The 14,542-nt window shown below is 45.2% G+C and overlaps 1 protein-coding gene across 1 annotated transcript in view; it reads left to right on the top strand.

Moving 5' to 3' along the window:
• KCNG2 (potassium voltage-gated channel modifier subfamily G member 2) overlaps nt 1-14,542 on the top strand; it is a 1,266,507-nt gene that overhangs the window by 228,340 nt on the left and 1,023,625 nt on the right. The window contains exon 2 of the mRNA XM_069620646.1: nt 11,912-12,016. The gene's annotated coding sequence lies outside the window, so the exon portion shown is untranslated. The remainder of the gene's footprint in view (nt 1-11,911; nt 12,017-14,542) is intronic.

Here is a 14,542-nt window from a genome sequence, read left to right as displayed (position 1 = left end):
CTTTTTCCTAGTGAACTTTAGCTCTTGTCATTTGCCCAAAAAGGGTTACAAACGTGCACTAGCTGACTCATTCATAACATACCCTGATCTAGCTCAATGTCTTTGTTCTATCAACTGCTCTGCCCCCTTAGGACACTGCTTGATCTTTGTTGTCTTTAAATTTTAGAAACCTAGTTTTAGAATCCAGGAGATTTGTTATGCTCCAAGTGTTTCCTCATCCTGACAGATAAAATACAACTACGGTTATGCTCTTGGCTTGCATGTTTGGTTTATATGTGACCTGTACTTTTCAAGTCCTCTGTATACAGAAGTATAATTTTAGACCTTGAAATCCAAGCATTAATACATATTCCTAGCAAGCAAAGCTATGAATATATGTGCTCAAGTGCCATTATTGCAGAAAAGGTTCCAGCTTCACTATTTAACTAAAGTGTGCTATCCTAAGCAAATCAATCACTCTCACTGTGCTTTATCTGTAAAACTGGGAAGGTCCTAAAAGTCCATAATTTCCCAGTTTGACAGGAGGTCTCGAGTGAGAAGCACTGAGAGGCCAACTCAAGGATGTGATTCTTAGATAAGCAGTGCTTACTACAGTTGTGGACATGTCCAGGCCTCAATCCACAATTCAGTGGAATGCTCTTGTCTTTGTTTTTGGGTTGGTGATTTTGGACTTCCTGAATCCTCTTCAGCCTACCATCAGAATCCACAGAGTCACAGGCGTACCAGGTCTGGCAGAGTGTCAAGTTCTCCTGGATCAGCTCCAAACAATGGTAGAATGTGTCCCACATGTACCCACTGTGCCACTTATTTTAGCCTACCGGGTTGGGTCTTGGATCCTTGATGGCTTTGCTGCTCTTGGTTCCCGGAACACTCCCCATGTCATTACACCTGATGTAACCCTCCTGACCCACAGCAAGGCTGCACTGTCTCATTACTCATGCCACCTCTAGAATCTTTTATGGGCCTGACTTGGCCTAATGGAACCTTCTTACTCTGATTGCCAGTCCTCCACCCACCATCTTAGGCTGTGTGACAACATATCTCCCTTCAGCCTACCACTTTCCATTCCTCTACGTCAGGTGATGTTCCTTTGCCTCTTCAAACACTCCTTCCTTCTCCCTCCCATCCTCCTCACAACACTCCTCTCCAGATATTAAACAACTGCTTTTTCCAGTCACCTCAGTTAAACTTTTATCTACAACATCCTCATCTTAAAATCCTGCTATCTGTGAAAGCTCTCACCTCATAATAATCTATTATTATTCCCTTCCTTCCCTTATGGGTCACTTCCTCCTCTCAGTGCTGCAACACTACCACTATGGCCTATTCCCCGACTCCTTCCCTGGGGGGAAACCAATTTGATGGGTTTTTCCATTAAAAAATGTGCGGTAAAAAACCTAGCGAAAAAAATCCCACGATGAAACGACATGAAACCACTTAACCATATCATATTATAAAAGTGTACTAGCTGTCCCATTCATGACATATGCTGATCTAGCTCAATGTCCTTGTCCTAGTAACCATTCTTGCCCCTTATGACACTGCTTGTTTTGTTGTTATCTTAATGATAATGATGTGTTATTTATATAGCGCCTTAATCCAAAGAGCTTTACAGAGCACATATTTACAAACAATATCACCCAACTAAAATTGGTACTCATTTATCGACCTCAGAAGGATGAAAGGCTGAGTCGGTCTTGCCGGGTTTCGAACCTGCGACCTGCAGATCACACTCAGATCACAGCAGCGAGCGTTGAACCAGCTGAGCTATTGTGAAACTCAATTTTGAAACCATGGAGATTTTGAAAGCACACATTATTTCCCCATCCTGAGTGATAAAACATAACTACGGTCATACTATTTCCTTACATGTTTCATTTAATATTTGACTTGTGCAATTATCAAGTCCTCTGGATAAAACAGTACTGTTTTAGCTCTGGAAAGCCAAACAGTAATACCTATTTGTGGCAAGCAAAGCTATGCATATATTTGCTCAAGTGCCATAATTGCGCAAAGGGTTCCAACTCTGTCTTCACTATTTAACTAATTTGCGTGATCCTGGGAACATTCTACAGGGGGTCCTGAGTGAAAAGCATGAAGAGGCCCACTAAAGGATGTGATTCTCAAAAACAGGGTTTATTAGATAACCTACAAAAAATAGACCGTAAGTCACCTGAATCATATTGTATCCAAGTAAAAGGTGTTCACAAACATCTGTTGTTTGTCAGCACATTCTGGCCTTAGTTTGTAATCCAGAGAAATATCTCTGTCTTTGAGTTTGGGGTGTGGGGTTTGAAGTTCCTTACCCCTCTTCAATCAGCCATCAGGATCCACAGCATCAATGGTGTACAGGGTCTGGCAAAGCCAAATGTTCTCCTGGAACGGCTTCAAGCATTGGTAGATTTTGCCCCACACATATCTACTCTCCAACATGTTTTGTGGCATTCTCTTTTGAGTCTTGGTCCCACGACCAGCTCACTTCGCTAGGGTCTTGGTCTCAAGCTTACTGTGACTGACATAACCCTCAATACCTCCAGTGAGATGACGCGTCTCATTTCTCCAATAAGCTCTAGTACATGCCCTGGGCCTGTGTCCTGGCCCAGTGGAATCGTCCTATTTTGATAGTAGTCAATAAAGGGGTCCTCCTCTGCCCCTCTTAGGCTGTGTGACAGTATCTGTCCCTCTAGGCTACCAGCCTTTTTTCAACTATGTCAGGCGATGTTCCTTCTAAACCTCAAACACTTCTCCCTTCCACCTTCCCTGCAACACTCCTCTCCAGATAGTAACAGCTTCCTTCTTCCAGGCTTCTTAGTTTAACGTTTACCTTCTACCACCTCCTCTTAACTGCTCACTAGCTGTTATGAGTCGGCGTTCATCCCCGGCTATCAGCAAAACCCGGTCACTTACGCCGCTGGCGCTTCGGGTTTCCAAATCTACTACCAGAGGCAGTAGGAAATTTATAGCGCTCCCCAAAAGGATTCGGCATCAAACCGCGTCGTTTTATGCACGATGGAAGTTGCCGTGGAAGTTAGCGGCTCGGAGACTACACCCCCCAGGAAACCTGCTTCCGTACGGTAGTTCACCGGAAGAGCCTCACATTGGCTAGCCCCGCCTTTCTCCATTATTTAGTTCCTGGAGACGGCCAAGACGCTGCTTCTGTTTACAGCTACTACCGGTAATTAGAAGTTCCTTCTTCGATTGCTATCTGCTTGTGGTTCTTACGGTTTTCGACTCGGATTGTTTACTGGACCTTCTATTTGGAATTCCCTCACCTTCTGATCTGCCTTCCCGTGTACCGAAAATCCTGCTTTCCTCCTGGACTCCTCTTCTGCACGTTCTGTTATAGTTCCTGTCAGCCAGTGTACCAGACCTTGCCTGTTTTTGACCTACCTGTCTCAAGAGTCATCATTCCGACTGGTTGCTCTGTATCCTGCCAGAATTTACCTCCTTAAAACCCATTCACCTGGAAATACCATCCCGACTGTCATCGTCCTTAATCTTTTTCCATCAGTGGGAAGACTTTTGGTGTTAAACGGAACATTGGGTTTGTGCATTTTCAGGACGCTCTGCAGCAGTGCACCATCCCGAATCTAGCGCGACCCTCGTGCCGCCCGGGTAGTAGAACCCTACTAACCTTACCTTTTTCTTATTTTCTCCCTGTCGTTGTGTTCTAACATTTCAAGTACTAAGTCAATTCCCACTGGTAAGATCCTACCCACCTTTTTGTTTGTGTAATTATTTAAACCAGTTAGATACTAAATCTTGTCCTGCTCTTAGGTGATTCCCGGGTTAATTCCTTCATCTATCCTACGGGGGGAGGAAAACAAGAACCCAGGTACTCCTCAGTTAGTAAGGCTTATAAGGGACAACCGTTACCTTTTGTATTACTTACTTGTTGTTCTTTTCTTTTCAGCCTGGTTCGTGGCGGTACAACTTCTCTCCGCCCTTCTGGGTGATCAGTCCCCTTGTCTGGTTAACTACAGCAAGTGGTCATATCATTTTGAAGGTCTATTTTCCCTCGCAGAGAGGAGGCTTAGGTAGAGGCCCTACTTAAGCTCCTTCAAGCAAAATTCTGGGTTTGGATGCTTCCTGGTTCCTCGCACTCATCCCACCGGTGAGTAACAAAAACAGAAGCCATGGAAGAAGCGGATCCTTTGGCTGCTTTGTTTCGTTTAGTGTCTGAGTTACGATCAGACATGACATTGGCCCATGACGCCATGCATCAAAGGATCGACAGCTTACGGAATATTCAAAATCCCCAGACACTCGGAGTAGACATGGAAGGCGCAACCGCCTCAGGTTCTGGTCTACCTTCAGCTTCAGCCTCAGGGTTTTCTGCGACACCGGTTTTGATGGCCACGCAATTCCCGTTGGCCCCCCCGGAAAGGTTTACTGGAGATCCGAAACAATATCGAACCTTTATAAACCAATGCAAATTGCACTTTCTGTGTCGGCCCACCGCCTTTCCAAACTCCACAACCAAGGCAGCCTTTATTCTTTCACATCTAGGAGGTACAGCGGCTGCATGGGCCAACCCTTTGCTTGAGTCCAACAGTTATGTTCTTTATGACTGTGACGAACTCATATTGGCCATGAATAGGGTCTTTGACAATCGTTATAAATCCCAAGCCTCGGATCTGGAGCTGCTGGGTCTACGACAAGGCAATTCTTCTCTTTTTTCTTTTCTTACCAGATTCAATCAGCTGGCTGCGGAGACAGACTGGCCCGAAGAAAAGAAATCAGCTGTATTCTATCAGGGGTTATCTGAAGAATTAAAAGATATCCTAGCCACAGTACCGGTTGTCCCAACCTCTTTTGGTGAATTGTTAGACTTAGTCTTACAAATAGATGCTAGAAGGTCTGAAAGAAGAGGAGAACGTAAAACAGCCATCCCTACACCCACTCCGGCAGATTTAGCTCCTCCTTCTGTTTCAAATCCCGAACCCATGCAGATAGGGGCCGTGAGGGGTCCCTTGACTCAGGCACAACGGGAATACAGACGTTCGCATAACTTATGCATGTATTGTGGGTCTTCGGAACACCATCTGAAAGATTGTCCTAAAAGACCCGTTAAAAAGGCGGGAAACGCCAAATCCCGGCGGTAGATAGAGTCCCTACGCCGGGAGTGTCTTCTTTGGGCTCACAGAGTTCCTTATCCGCTCCTGTTAGTCTACCTGTGTCCTTTACCACTGCCGATGACGCCACATTTTCCTCTTTGGCTATTATAGACTCAGGAGCTACGGGGAATTATATGGATTTCGACTATGCTACAAAGAACCATGTCTCATTTCTACCAAAGGCTCAACCTGAGAGGGTCCATACTGTGGACGGCACAACCTTGGTATCCGGTTTGGTCACACAAAACACCACTCTTGTTAGCATGAAAACCGAAGATGGTCATGTAGAATCAATCTCGTTTGATCTAATCAAAGCTCCGCAATATCAAGTCATATTGGGAATTCCGTGGTTACAACACCACAATCCTGCTATTGATTGGGTAAAGAAGAGTGTTCGTTTTCCTTCTCCGGAGTGCAATGAGAACTGCTTTCTGGACACATATGTCTGCCCTGATTCTTCTTGCCAGGCTCTTGTGGCTTCCGTGTCTCTCATAGGCGCCATTATTCGGGATCCTAGTACAGGTATTCCCCTTGAATACGAATCCTTTCGGGACGTGTTCGACAAGGGTAGGGCAGATCAATTGCCGCCTCATAGGCCCTACGACTGCCCGATAGACCTAATACCAGGGACCAAAATACCAACCGGAAGGGTCTATTCACTTACTATACCAGAAGACAAGGTATTGAAAGAATATATCGATAAAGCCCTGGCCACAGGCTTTATTCGAACCTCAAAGTCCCCGGCTGCATCACCGTTGTTTTTTGTCCCTAAAAAGGAGGGGGACCTGCGCCCTTGTATAGATTACAGGGCATTGAATGCTATTACAGTTAAAAATCAATATCCTCTTCCGTTGATATCAGTGCTTCTGGATCAACTTGGTTCGTCAGTGGTATTTACTAAACTTGACCTCAGGGGGGCCTATAATCTCGTCCGGATTAGAGCCGGGGACGAGTGGAAAACTGCCTTCAAGACACGTTACGGTCTGTTCGAATACTTAGTAATGCCATTTGGACTCTGCAATGCCCCGGCCACCTTTCAGGCTTTCATGAATGACATTTTCCATGATTATCTGGATCAATTTGTTGTAATTTATCTAGATGATATTCTTATTTACTCATCCTCCATGAAGGAACACTTTATACACGTGCGTCTTGTGTTACAGAGGTTAAGGGAGAACCACCTGTACGTCAAGGCAGAGAAATGTGTATTTAATTCTCCGGAGGTTGAGTTCCTTGGCTATGACTTGACCAATCGTGGCATTCGTATGAGTCAATCTAAAGTCAAAGCGATTCTGGAATGGCCCGTTCCTACATCAGTCAAGGCACTTCAGTCTTTCTTGGGGTTTTCCAACTTCTATCGACGTTTCATCCATTCATTTTCGTCGATCTCTTCTCCTTTAACGGCACTCACCAGCTCCAAAAAACCATTTGCTTGGAATCCTGAGGCACAACAAGCCTTTGAAATCCTGAAGACCGCCTTTTCGACGGCCCCGGTACTGCAACACCCGGACCCTCTCCTCCCTTTCTTTGTAGAGGCGGACGCCTCCGGTTCAGCTATTGGGGCGGTTCTGTCGCAGGAGTGTCCTGATTCGGGAGAAATCCATCCTGTGGCATATTTTTCCAGGAAATTGACCCCGTATGAACGCAATTATCCCATCACAGAGCGTGAATTGTTAGCTATCAGGGATGCCTTTGCGGAATGGCGTCATCATCTGTTGGGGGCCCGTCACCAGGTTGTTGTTTATTCAGATCACCGCAGTCTCCTTGCATTCAAATCCATGAAATGCCTTACAGCCCGACAAGCTCGTTGGCATCTTTTCTTCTCCCAGTTCAACTTTGTCATCACATATCGACCGGCTCGCCTCAATGCATGTGCCGACGCTCTGTCAAGATTACCTCACAGTTCTTGTATTTCTAAATCTGATCGTCCCTTGTTGTTGCCTGAAAGGGTGGTTTGTGCTTGCACTCCTCAACCTTCGCTCCGTGCCCTTATATCATCTTGGGTGACCTCAAACAAGGAGGAATGCGAATCGTTGAATCTCGACATTGTTCAGGATCTGCCTTATATCCAGGGTCGTCTCTTCATTCCTCCTGGTGAAGCACGACTTCGAGCTTTAACTTGGTCACACGATTCGTTGATGGCAGCCCATCCAGGACAGCAAAAGACGTTGGAGTCATTACGCCGTTGGGCCTGGTGGCCTTCGATGTCTAGGGATGTCATCGACTATGCGAAGTCTTGCTCAGTGTGTGCCCAATGCAAGGTTTCTAGATCCAAGCCTGTAGGTCTTTTGCATCCCCTTCCAGTACCGCATAAACCTTGGTACATGGTTTCCATGGACTTCATCGTGGACCTACCTCCTCTCGACGGTTATGATACCGTTTGGGTTATTATTGATTACTTCTCCAAGATGGCTTTGTTCTTTCCTTGTGCTAGCTTGCCTTCGTCCCCTGTCCTGGCTTCATTGTTTCTCAAACATGTCTTTCGTTTCTTTGGACTTCCCTCTATCATTGTATCGGACCGTGGTCCTCAGTTTACGTCCCGCTTTTGGAGGGCTTTGACTTCTTCACTAAACATCGATGATCGTTTCAGTTCTGCCTACCATCCACAAACCGATGGACAGACTGAGAGGACAAACGCCACACTGGAACAATTCCTCCGATGTTTATGTCTCCAATTCCAGTCTACCTGGCTAAAAACGCTTGCTCCTGCCGAGTTCGCCTACAATAACTCGGTACATTGTGCCTCAGGGGTATCGCCGTTTTTTGCCTTATATGGTTTCCATCCACGTTCATTGCCTTTAGACCCGGCGCTCCCCATTGACAACCCGGCTGCTCAGGCTTGTGTACGGGACCTGGATTCAGTCCGTAGGGAAGTTCGATCCCACCTTCTACTTGCACAGGAGAGGGCTAAAAAGTACGCTGATCGACATCGGCTTACAGCTCCAGAATACAAAGTAGGCTCAAAAGTCTGGCTGTCTACATGTAATCTACGTATTCCGGGCAAACGTATGCTTCTACCAAAGTTTGTGGGTCCTTTCTCCATTACGGAGGTGTTAAATCCAGTGGCAATGCGTCTTTCTTTGCCGCCTTCATGGAAGATACATCCCGTATTTCACGTCAGCCTCATCAAACCGTGCCTTCTTACCACGCGTCTTCCAACTCGGCCTTGTGCTGTTCGCGTGGATGGCGAGGATGAATATGAAGTGGCTGATATTTTGGACTTTCAACTCCGTAGGGGTCGACCCTTTTATTTGGTCGACTGGAAGGGATACGGGCCTGAGGACAGGTCTTGGGAGCCCTTGGGCAATATCCACTCGCCTGTTCTTCTGCGCCGCTTCCATGCCCGCAGGGGGTTGCCGCCGCCTTTGGGGGAGGATACTGTTATGAGTCGGCGTTCATCCCCGGCTATCAGCAAAACCCGGTCACTTACGCCGCTGGCGCTTCGGGTTTCCAAATCTACTACCAGAGGCAGTAGGAAATTTATAGCGCTCCCCAAAAGGATTCGGCATCAAACCGCGTCGTTTTATGCACGATGGAAGTTGCCGTGGAAGTTAGCGGCTCGGAGACTACACCCCCCAGGAAACCTGCTTCCGTACGGTAGTTCACCGGAAGAGCCTCACATTGGCTAGCCCCGCCTTTCTCCATTATTTAGTTCCTGGAGACGGCCAAGACGCTGCTTCTGTTTACAGCTACTACCGGTAATTAGAAGTTCCTTCTTCGATTGCTATCTGCTTGTGGTTCTTACGGTTTTCGACTCGGATTGTTTACTGGACCTTCTATTTGGAATTCCCTCACCTTCTGATCTGCCTTCCCGTGTACCGAAAATCCTGCTTTCCTCCTGGACTCCTCTTCTGCACGTTCTGTTATAGTTCCTGTCAGCCAGTGTACCAGACCTTGCCTGTTTTTGACCTACCTGTCTCAAGAGTCATCATTCCGACTGGTTGCTCTGTATCCTGCCAGAATTTACCTCCTTAAAACCCATTCACCTGGAAATACCATCCCGACTGTCATCGTCCTTAATCTTTTTCCATCAGTGGGAAGACTTTTGGTGTTAAACGGAACATTGGGTTTGTGCATTTTCAGGACGCTCTGCAGCAGTGCACCATCCCGAATCTAGCGCGACCCTCGTGCCGCCCGGGTAGTAGAACCCTACTAACCTTACCTTTTTCTTATTTTCTCCCTGTCGTTGTGTTCTAACATTTCAAGTACTAAGTCAATTCCCACTGGTAAGATCCTACCCACCTTTTTGTTTGTGTAATTATTTAAACCAGTTAGATACTAAATCTTGTCCTGCTCTTAGGTGATTCCCGGGTTAATTCCTTCATCTATCCTACGGGGGGAGGAAAACAAGAACCCAGGTACTCCTCAGTTAGTAAGGCTTATAAGGGACAACCGTTACCTTTTGTATTACTTACTTGTTGTTCTTTTCTTTTCAGCCTGGTTCGTGGCGGTACAACTTCTCTCCGCCCTTCTGGGTGATCAGTCCCCTTGTCTGGTTAACTACAGCAAGTGGTCATATCATTTTGAAGGTCTATTTTCCCTCGCAGAGAGGAGGCTTAGGTAGAGGCCCTACTTAAGCTCCTTCAAGCAAAATTCTGGGTTTGGATGCTTCCTGGTTCCTCGCACTCATCCCACCGGTGAGTAACACTAGCTGCCCCAACTCCCTCTTCATAATAATCTCTTTAGGCCTACTCTTCTGGGGCACTTTCTCCATCCTGGAGATCACCTCTATAGACCGTTCTCTATCAGACACCTTCTCTGTTACTTCTCTCGCTCCTCTCTCTCATTTATTACTTGTAGGTCCTAGTCTTCAAAACACCAGTCGCTCGTTTTCCTTGTCATATTGCCTGTAGCCAACAACTTTCTGATTTTACCCACCTCTCTGGATTTTGACCGACCTCCTCCTCCCAACAATTCTCTTTCTGATAGCCACTCTCTTCAGGTGATACTCCTTCTCCACCAGTGTACCTCTTCCGAAAGCTTACAACTTCTGCAATAGGTATTCCTCCACATGCCAACCATCCTTCACCTCTGATAAAACTCTCCTCTACCATCCTCCAATTCTCTCCTCCATGCTCCTCACTCAACGCTGCACACTATGGGACTGCACTGGTTGCTTTGCATAGTGTGGCCTCCCTTTCCCGGGGTAGTACTTAGGGACATGATTGCACTTGGGCTGAATAGGCTAAGCTATTCTGTAATTGAGCAATGTACTTAGGGTCATAAGGGCTGAACGAAGTTTGGCCTATGTTTACATTAAAGGCTGCCAACATCTTAGATTTTAGAGGTGCACTGGAACTTCATGAGATCTACTTCCTCCCCCCCCACCCCATGCCTCCTTGTTCCATTCCTTGTTTCCCACGTGGATCTCTCTGCATTCACAACATGCAAATTAACAATCCGAAAATCCCTCTGGTCAACTTGTGAAGCTATGCAGCGAAAATGTAACTCCTTCGTAGCAGGCAATCTGCAGCTTTGTAACTGCCATGATGTTCTCAGGAGAATGGGATTTGTATATTTTCTTTTTCTCATGTACATGCACATGTGTATCCATGGGGCTTCCTTGGCTTACATGGGTAGGATCCTAATAGGAAATGTGGAAGAAAGAAATGTATTTCTCCACTCAGTGGTGACTGTGAAATGTTGCCACTTTGTTTCCTGAAAGGAGAAGGATTTATTTCATAAGCTGGGTGTTTGAGTCTGGCTAAAGGTATGGGAGAACTCACCACCAATACTCAGTTAAAGGGGTCTTCAAGAGGTTATTGTTAACCTCCTACTGTGTGGGCATAGGTCAGGGTGGGGGTGTCAGTGGTCCTCTTAATGCCCCCTTGGGATTTATAGATAACCCCATTACAATGGCTATCAATGGGGTCTATTGGTGTATTGGATGCCTTACTGTGGGGACCCAGTGTGGTTTGTTTGGGGATCCCCTGTATACTTCCCACAGCTCCAGGGTTCACCCACTCTGGGGGTACACAACCCCTTTGACATCTCACTGTTAGTCCCCAAAGCCAGGTATGGGACGTTGTCACACAGTGTACGCTATTAAACGAAAAAAATGCATGTATTTCTTTAGTGGTATACTCATGGCATCTTTTTTTTGTTATGTAAGTTCCCATGATGACCCTCAGTATCAAATATTGATGTTGCTTTCAGGGATGTCACTTGCGGTGATGTCAGTACATAAGCAAAATAGAGGCCCCACATTCCTTTTGCCACATAGCACCTCACACATCCTTGAGGTGTCAAAAACTGCGAAGTGATGGAGGAAAAAGAGTAATACATAGGGAAAAACTAGGTGTAAATAAGCAGATGGAATAATGTAGTACTTAAGGAAGTAATTGGAGGTGTTTGGAAGATGTCAGAATCCTAGCAGGCAAAGTCTTTGGATGGGGCTGAGGGGTTTATATATTGTCAGGTTGTTTGCTATATATTGTCAGCTTGCTTTAACTTGTGATTTGCATATGTTGCAAGTATACTTTAAAAGGCTGGATTGCTGTTGTTCTTGAAAGCCCAAACTTAAATATTTGTACCAACTAGAGCTAGAGGTGTATGTAGCAAAATGACTATATTGTTGTGGGGTTTACATTGCTGCTTAATGGTGAAGAACCTTTTAAAGATGGCTGTACTGCCTGCCCTACCCCACCTATACAAGAAAGATAACAGGATAGCTGATTAGTTTAATATACTATACGCAGGGAACAGTGTGTGGTGAGTGGGTTGGCCTGTTTGATGGACTGGGATGCTGTATTACCATGCAGCGATGACATCTTACTCCCTTTCTTCTCTTTTAGCAAAAAAAAAGCAGATTTCAGATTGGTTTTAAGAAGATTGCAAGCAAGTAATCAGAATATCAGTTGATGGACTTAAGAGGACTTACACTTCTAAATTCACCCAAGGTAAATGGCCAGTATTTCTAGGCCTTTTCACTTGGCCTCTTGTTATATTTTGATTGTTATCTATATTTACTGCATGCCAGCTCTGCCCACGATGTATTAGAAAGTGGGCAAGTTATCATAGCGTGGTAATGCGCTATCAGGAGAGAGCAGTGCTACCTCTACAGGATAGATTGATGTACTGGGACTGAATTCAAAGGATAACGTTAATGCAATATCTTACTGAAGGTTAAATATTATTGTGTATGTATTGATTCCAATAGGCTCTCCGTGTCCTGGTCAATGCCCCACAAAACCAAGACTTGTGAGGATTATGCACAAGAAAACCACAATTTTACATTAGAAGATCTTAATGGACATACAGGTGTCAATTTGCAAGACCTGCAAAGTAACAATTTCACTAGTAAATGAAAAGACGTCAAGCCGAATCACTGAACATGTGTGTTCAAAGACCAACCTAACGTTTAACGATCTGCCGAAGCTTGAAAGTAGTCTTCCAGATGTTCCTTATGGAGACACTGATGCGTTTGAAAAGAAAACGTAACGAGAAAAAAGATGTGGTGCATGAATTTGCGTGCACCTTAGTGCACCTTAGTGCAGTCTGGATCTAGCTTGCATAAGGCAGCCGGTCCAGTTGGTAAACCTTTCAGCAGTCGGGTTCCAGCAGCCCTTACATTACCCAGGTCCACTCAAATGTGTCAAATATACCTCCCAGATGTCTTTATGACAGACATTTCAGAAACCATTGCTGATCCAGCAGGGCAGTTCTTCTGGTCACATTTTGTGACCTCTAAAAATGGGTGGCTGCACCATACTGCAATGGCAGATCTAGAGGTTGTTGAAAGTTGAAGTCCATTTCCAGTTGCAACATTACTCCAGATAATACTTGTCAATTTGGGGATGGATTGGATCAAAGAAGTGTGCATTTTCAAGGATTCTACAAGTTTCAAAGATTGTGCGGTTTATTTGTTTGTTTATTAATTTGATAATGCGCACCACGCCCTTGGGTAGCTGGGCGCAGCAGAACAAGGATTCTCAAAGCTTAGTTACATTGCCTGTCGCAGGCTTGTGCATACATGTGGATACAGTGTGTAGTACAGTAAATGAAACAGTACAGACATTTGTCATACGTGGATACATGTGATTACAATATGAATACTGTAGATGACGCCGTATAAACATTACCATTCGAGGATCATGGAGAGATATAGTTAGATAGATACAAGACGCCGGCCAGTTTAAGATTATGAAAGTTAGTGAGTACCTACGGCTGTAGTTGTGGACAGGCAGGTCCGACGTGTGAGTTGCAGTAGTATTGTCAGGTGCAGTGCAGGTGTGGTGATCTATCCCAGGGGGATTACCCTTTCCTGGCCTCCCCGGTGTGAGCCTCTTGCCATTTACTTGATGGTGTCTTAAAAGCAGATTTAAAGGCCTCAAAGTTGATCAGGAAAGCAGTTCACTTTGTGGTGCATTCTGGTGTACTAGCAACACAAGCACAGGAGCTGAAACGGAAATACTTATCATGTTGAGCATTGTAAGCATTAAGGAAAAAGAATAGCAATATTCCAACTGCCTATTTTAGCCAGCGGTTCTCTGTAATGGAGGAAGTGAACGCCATGCTATTGATGTGGCAAATATTTACCGACTTTCCACTCAGTGAAGATGTTTCAGGCAAAAAATATGAGGCTGTGAAAGCACACAGAGATAGAGAGGGGGAAAACAAGTACAGCCTACCGTGTTGCTCGATTTTTACAAGATAACATGAGGGCTGTAGTTCTGATCTAGAGCTGCAATCTGAGAACACATTCATTTATCAAGTGTACAATGTCATTGGTGTGAAGGTCAAACTTCCCCTTCAGAGGAAGCGATGCCTCAGGCCCTGTAAAGCATGAGTTTCAGAACATCTGCCACTTGGCAAAGAAAGGACTGTTGGAGAGATGTTTTGCATATTTTATACACGATGCATGAAAAATGGCCTTTGTGCTGTTTAGAAATCGCTGATGAGGAGCCATGTCGTCTGATATGAGTAAAGTCTATTTGTGGTGTGCCATGCAAGTACATGATCTCTTTAGCTAAGAAGAATTTACTCTAGACTTTGCAAAGTGTGAGGTTTTTTTTTACAATATTTCTGCCCCAAATGTATCTTGTAATATTTCTGCTGCAAATAGAGCAATACATCCCTTGTAATGTTGCTGCTCCAAACGAATCATGCATTTGTGTGTTTACTTCTGAAAAACACAGTTGCCCATGACTTTTTGCAGGGAGGAAATGGGAAAACAATGAAATACATATTCTATTTCATTTAAAACACAGGGCAAAAGACCACAGAGTAAAAGAGAACATATAGAGTGAAATACAGAAACTCCATGGCAATATATTGTCCAAGGGAGCCCCCCAGGTGGATTGGCAATGTTTTGGAAGTGTTCCCACGAATACGTGAAGTTTCCAGACAAGGGTTTCACACCTAGAGAGCTCCTGCTACTGACATTGTTTCTCCTGTCACCGAAAAGCCCCCACCCCCCAACACCC

Source organism: Ambystoma mexicanum, chromosome 5q (genome assembly GCF_040938575.1).
Source record: "Ambystoma mexicanum isolate Mex_15411 chromosome 5q, UKY_AmexF1_1, whole genome shotgun sequence".
Lineage (NCBI taxonomy): Eukaryota > Metazoa > Chordata > Amphibia > Caudata > Ambystomatidae > Ambystoma > Ambystoma mexicanum.
Note: the sequence above shows the minus strand (reverse complement) of the source record. Positions and strands in the feature narration are given on the sequence as shown.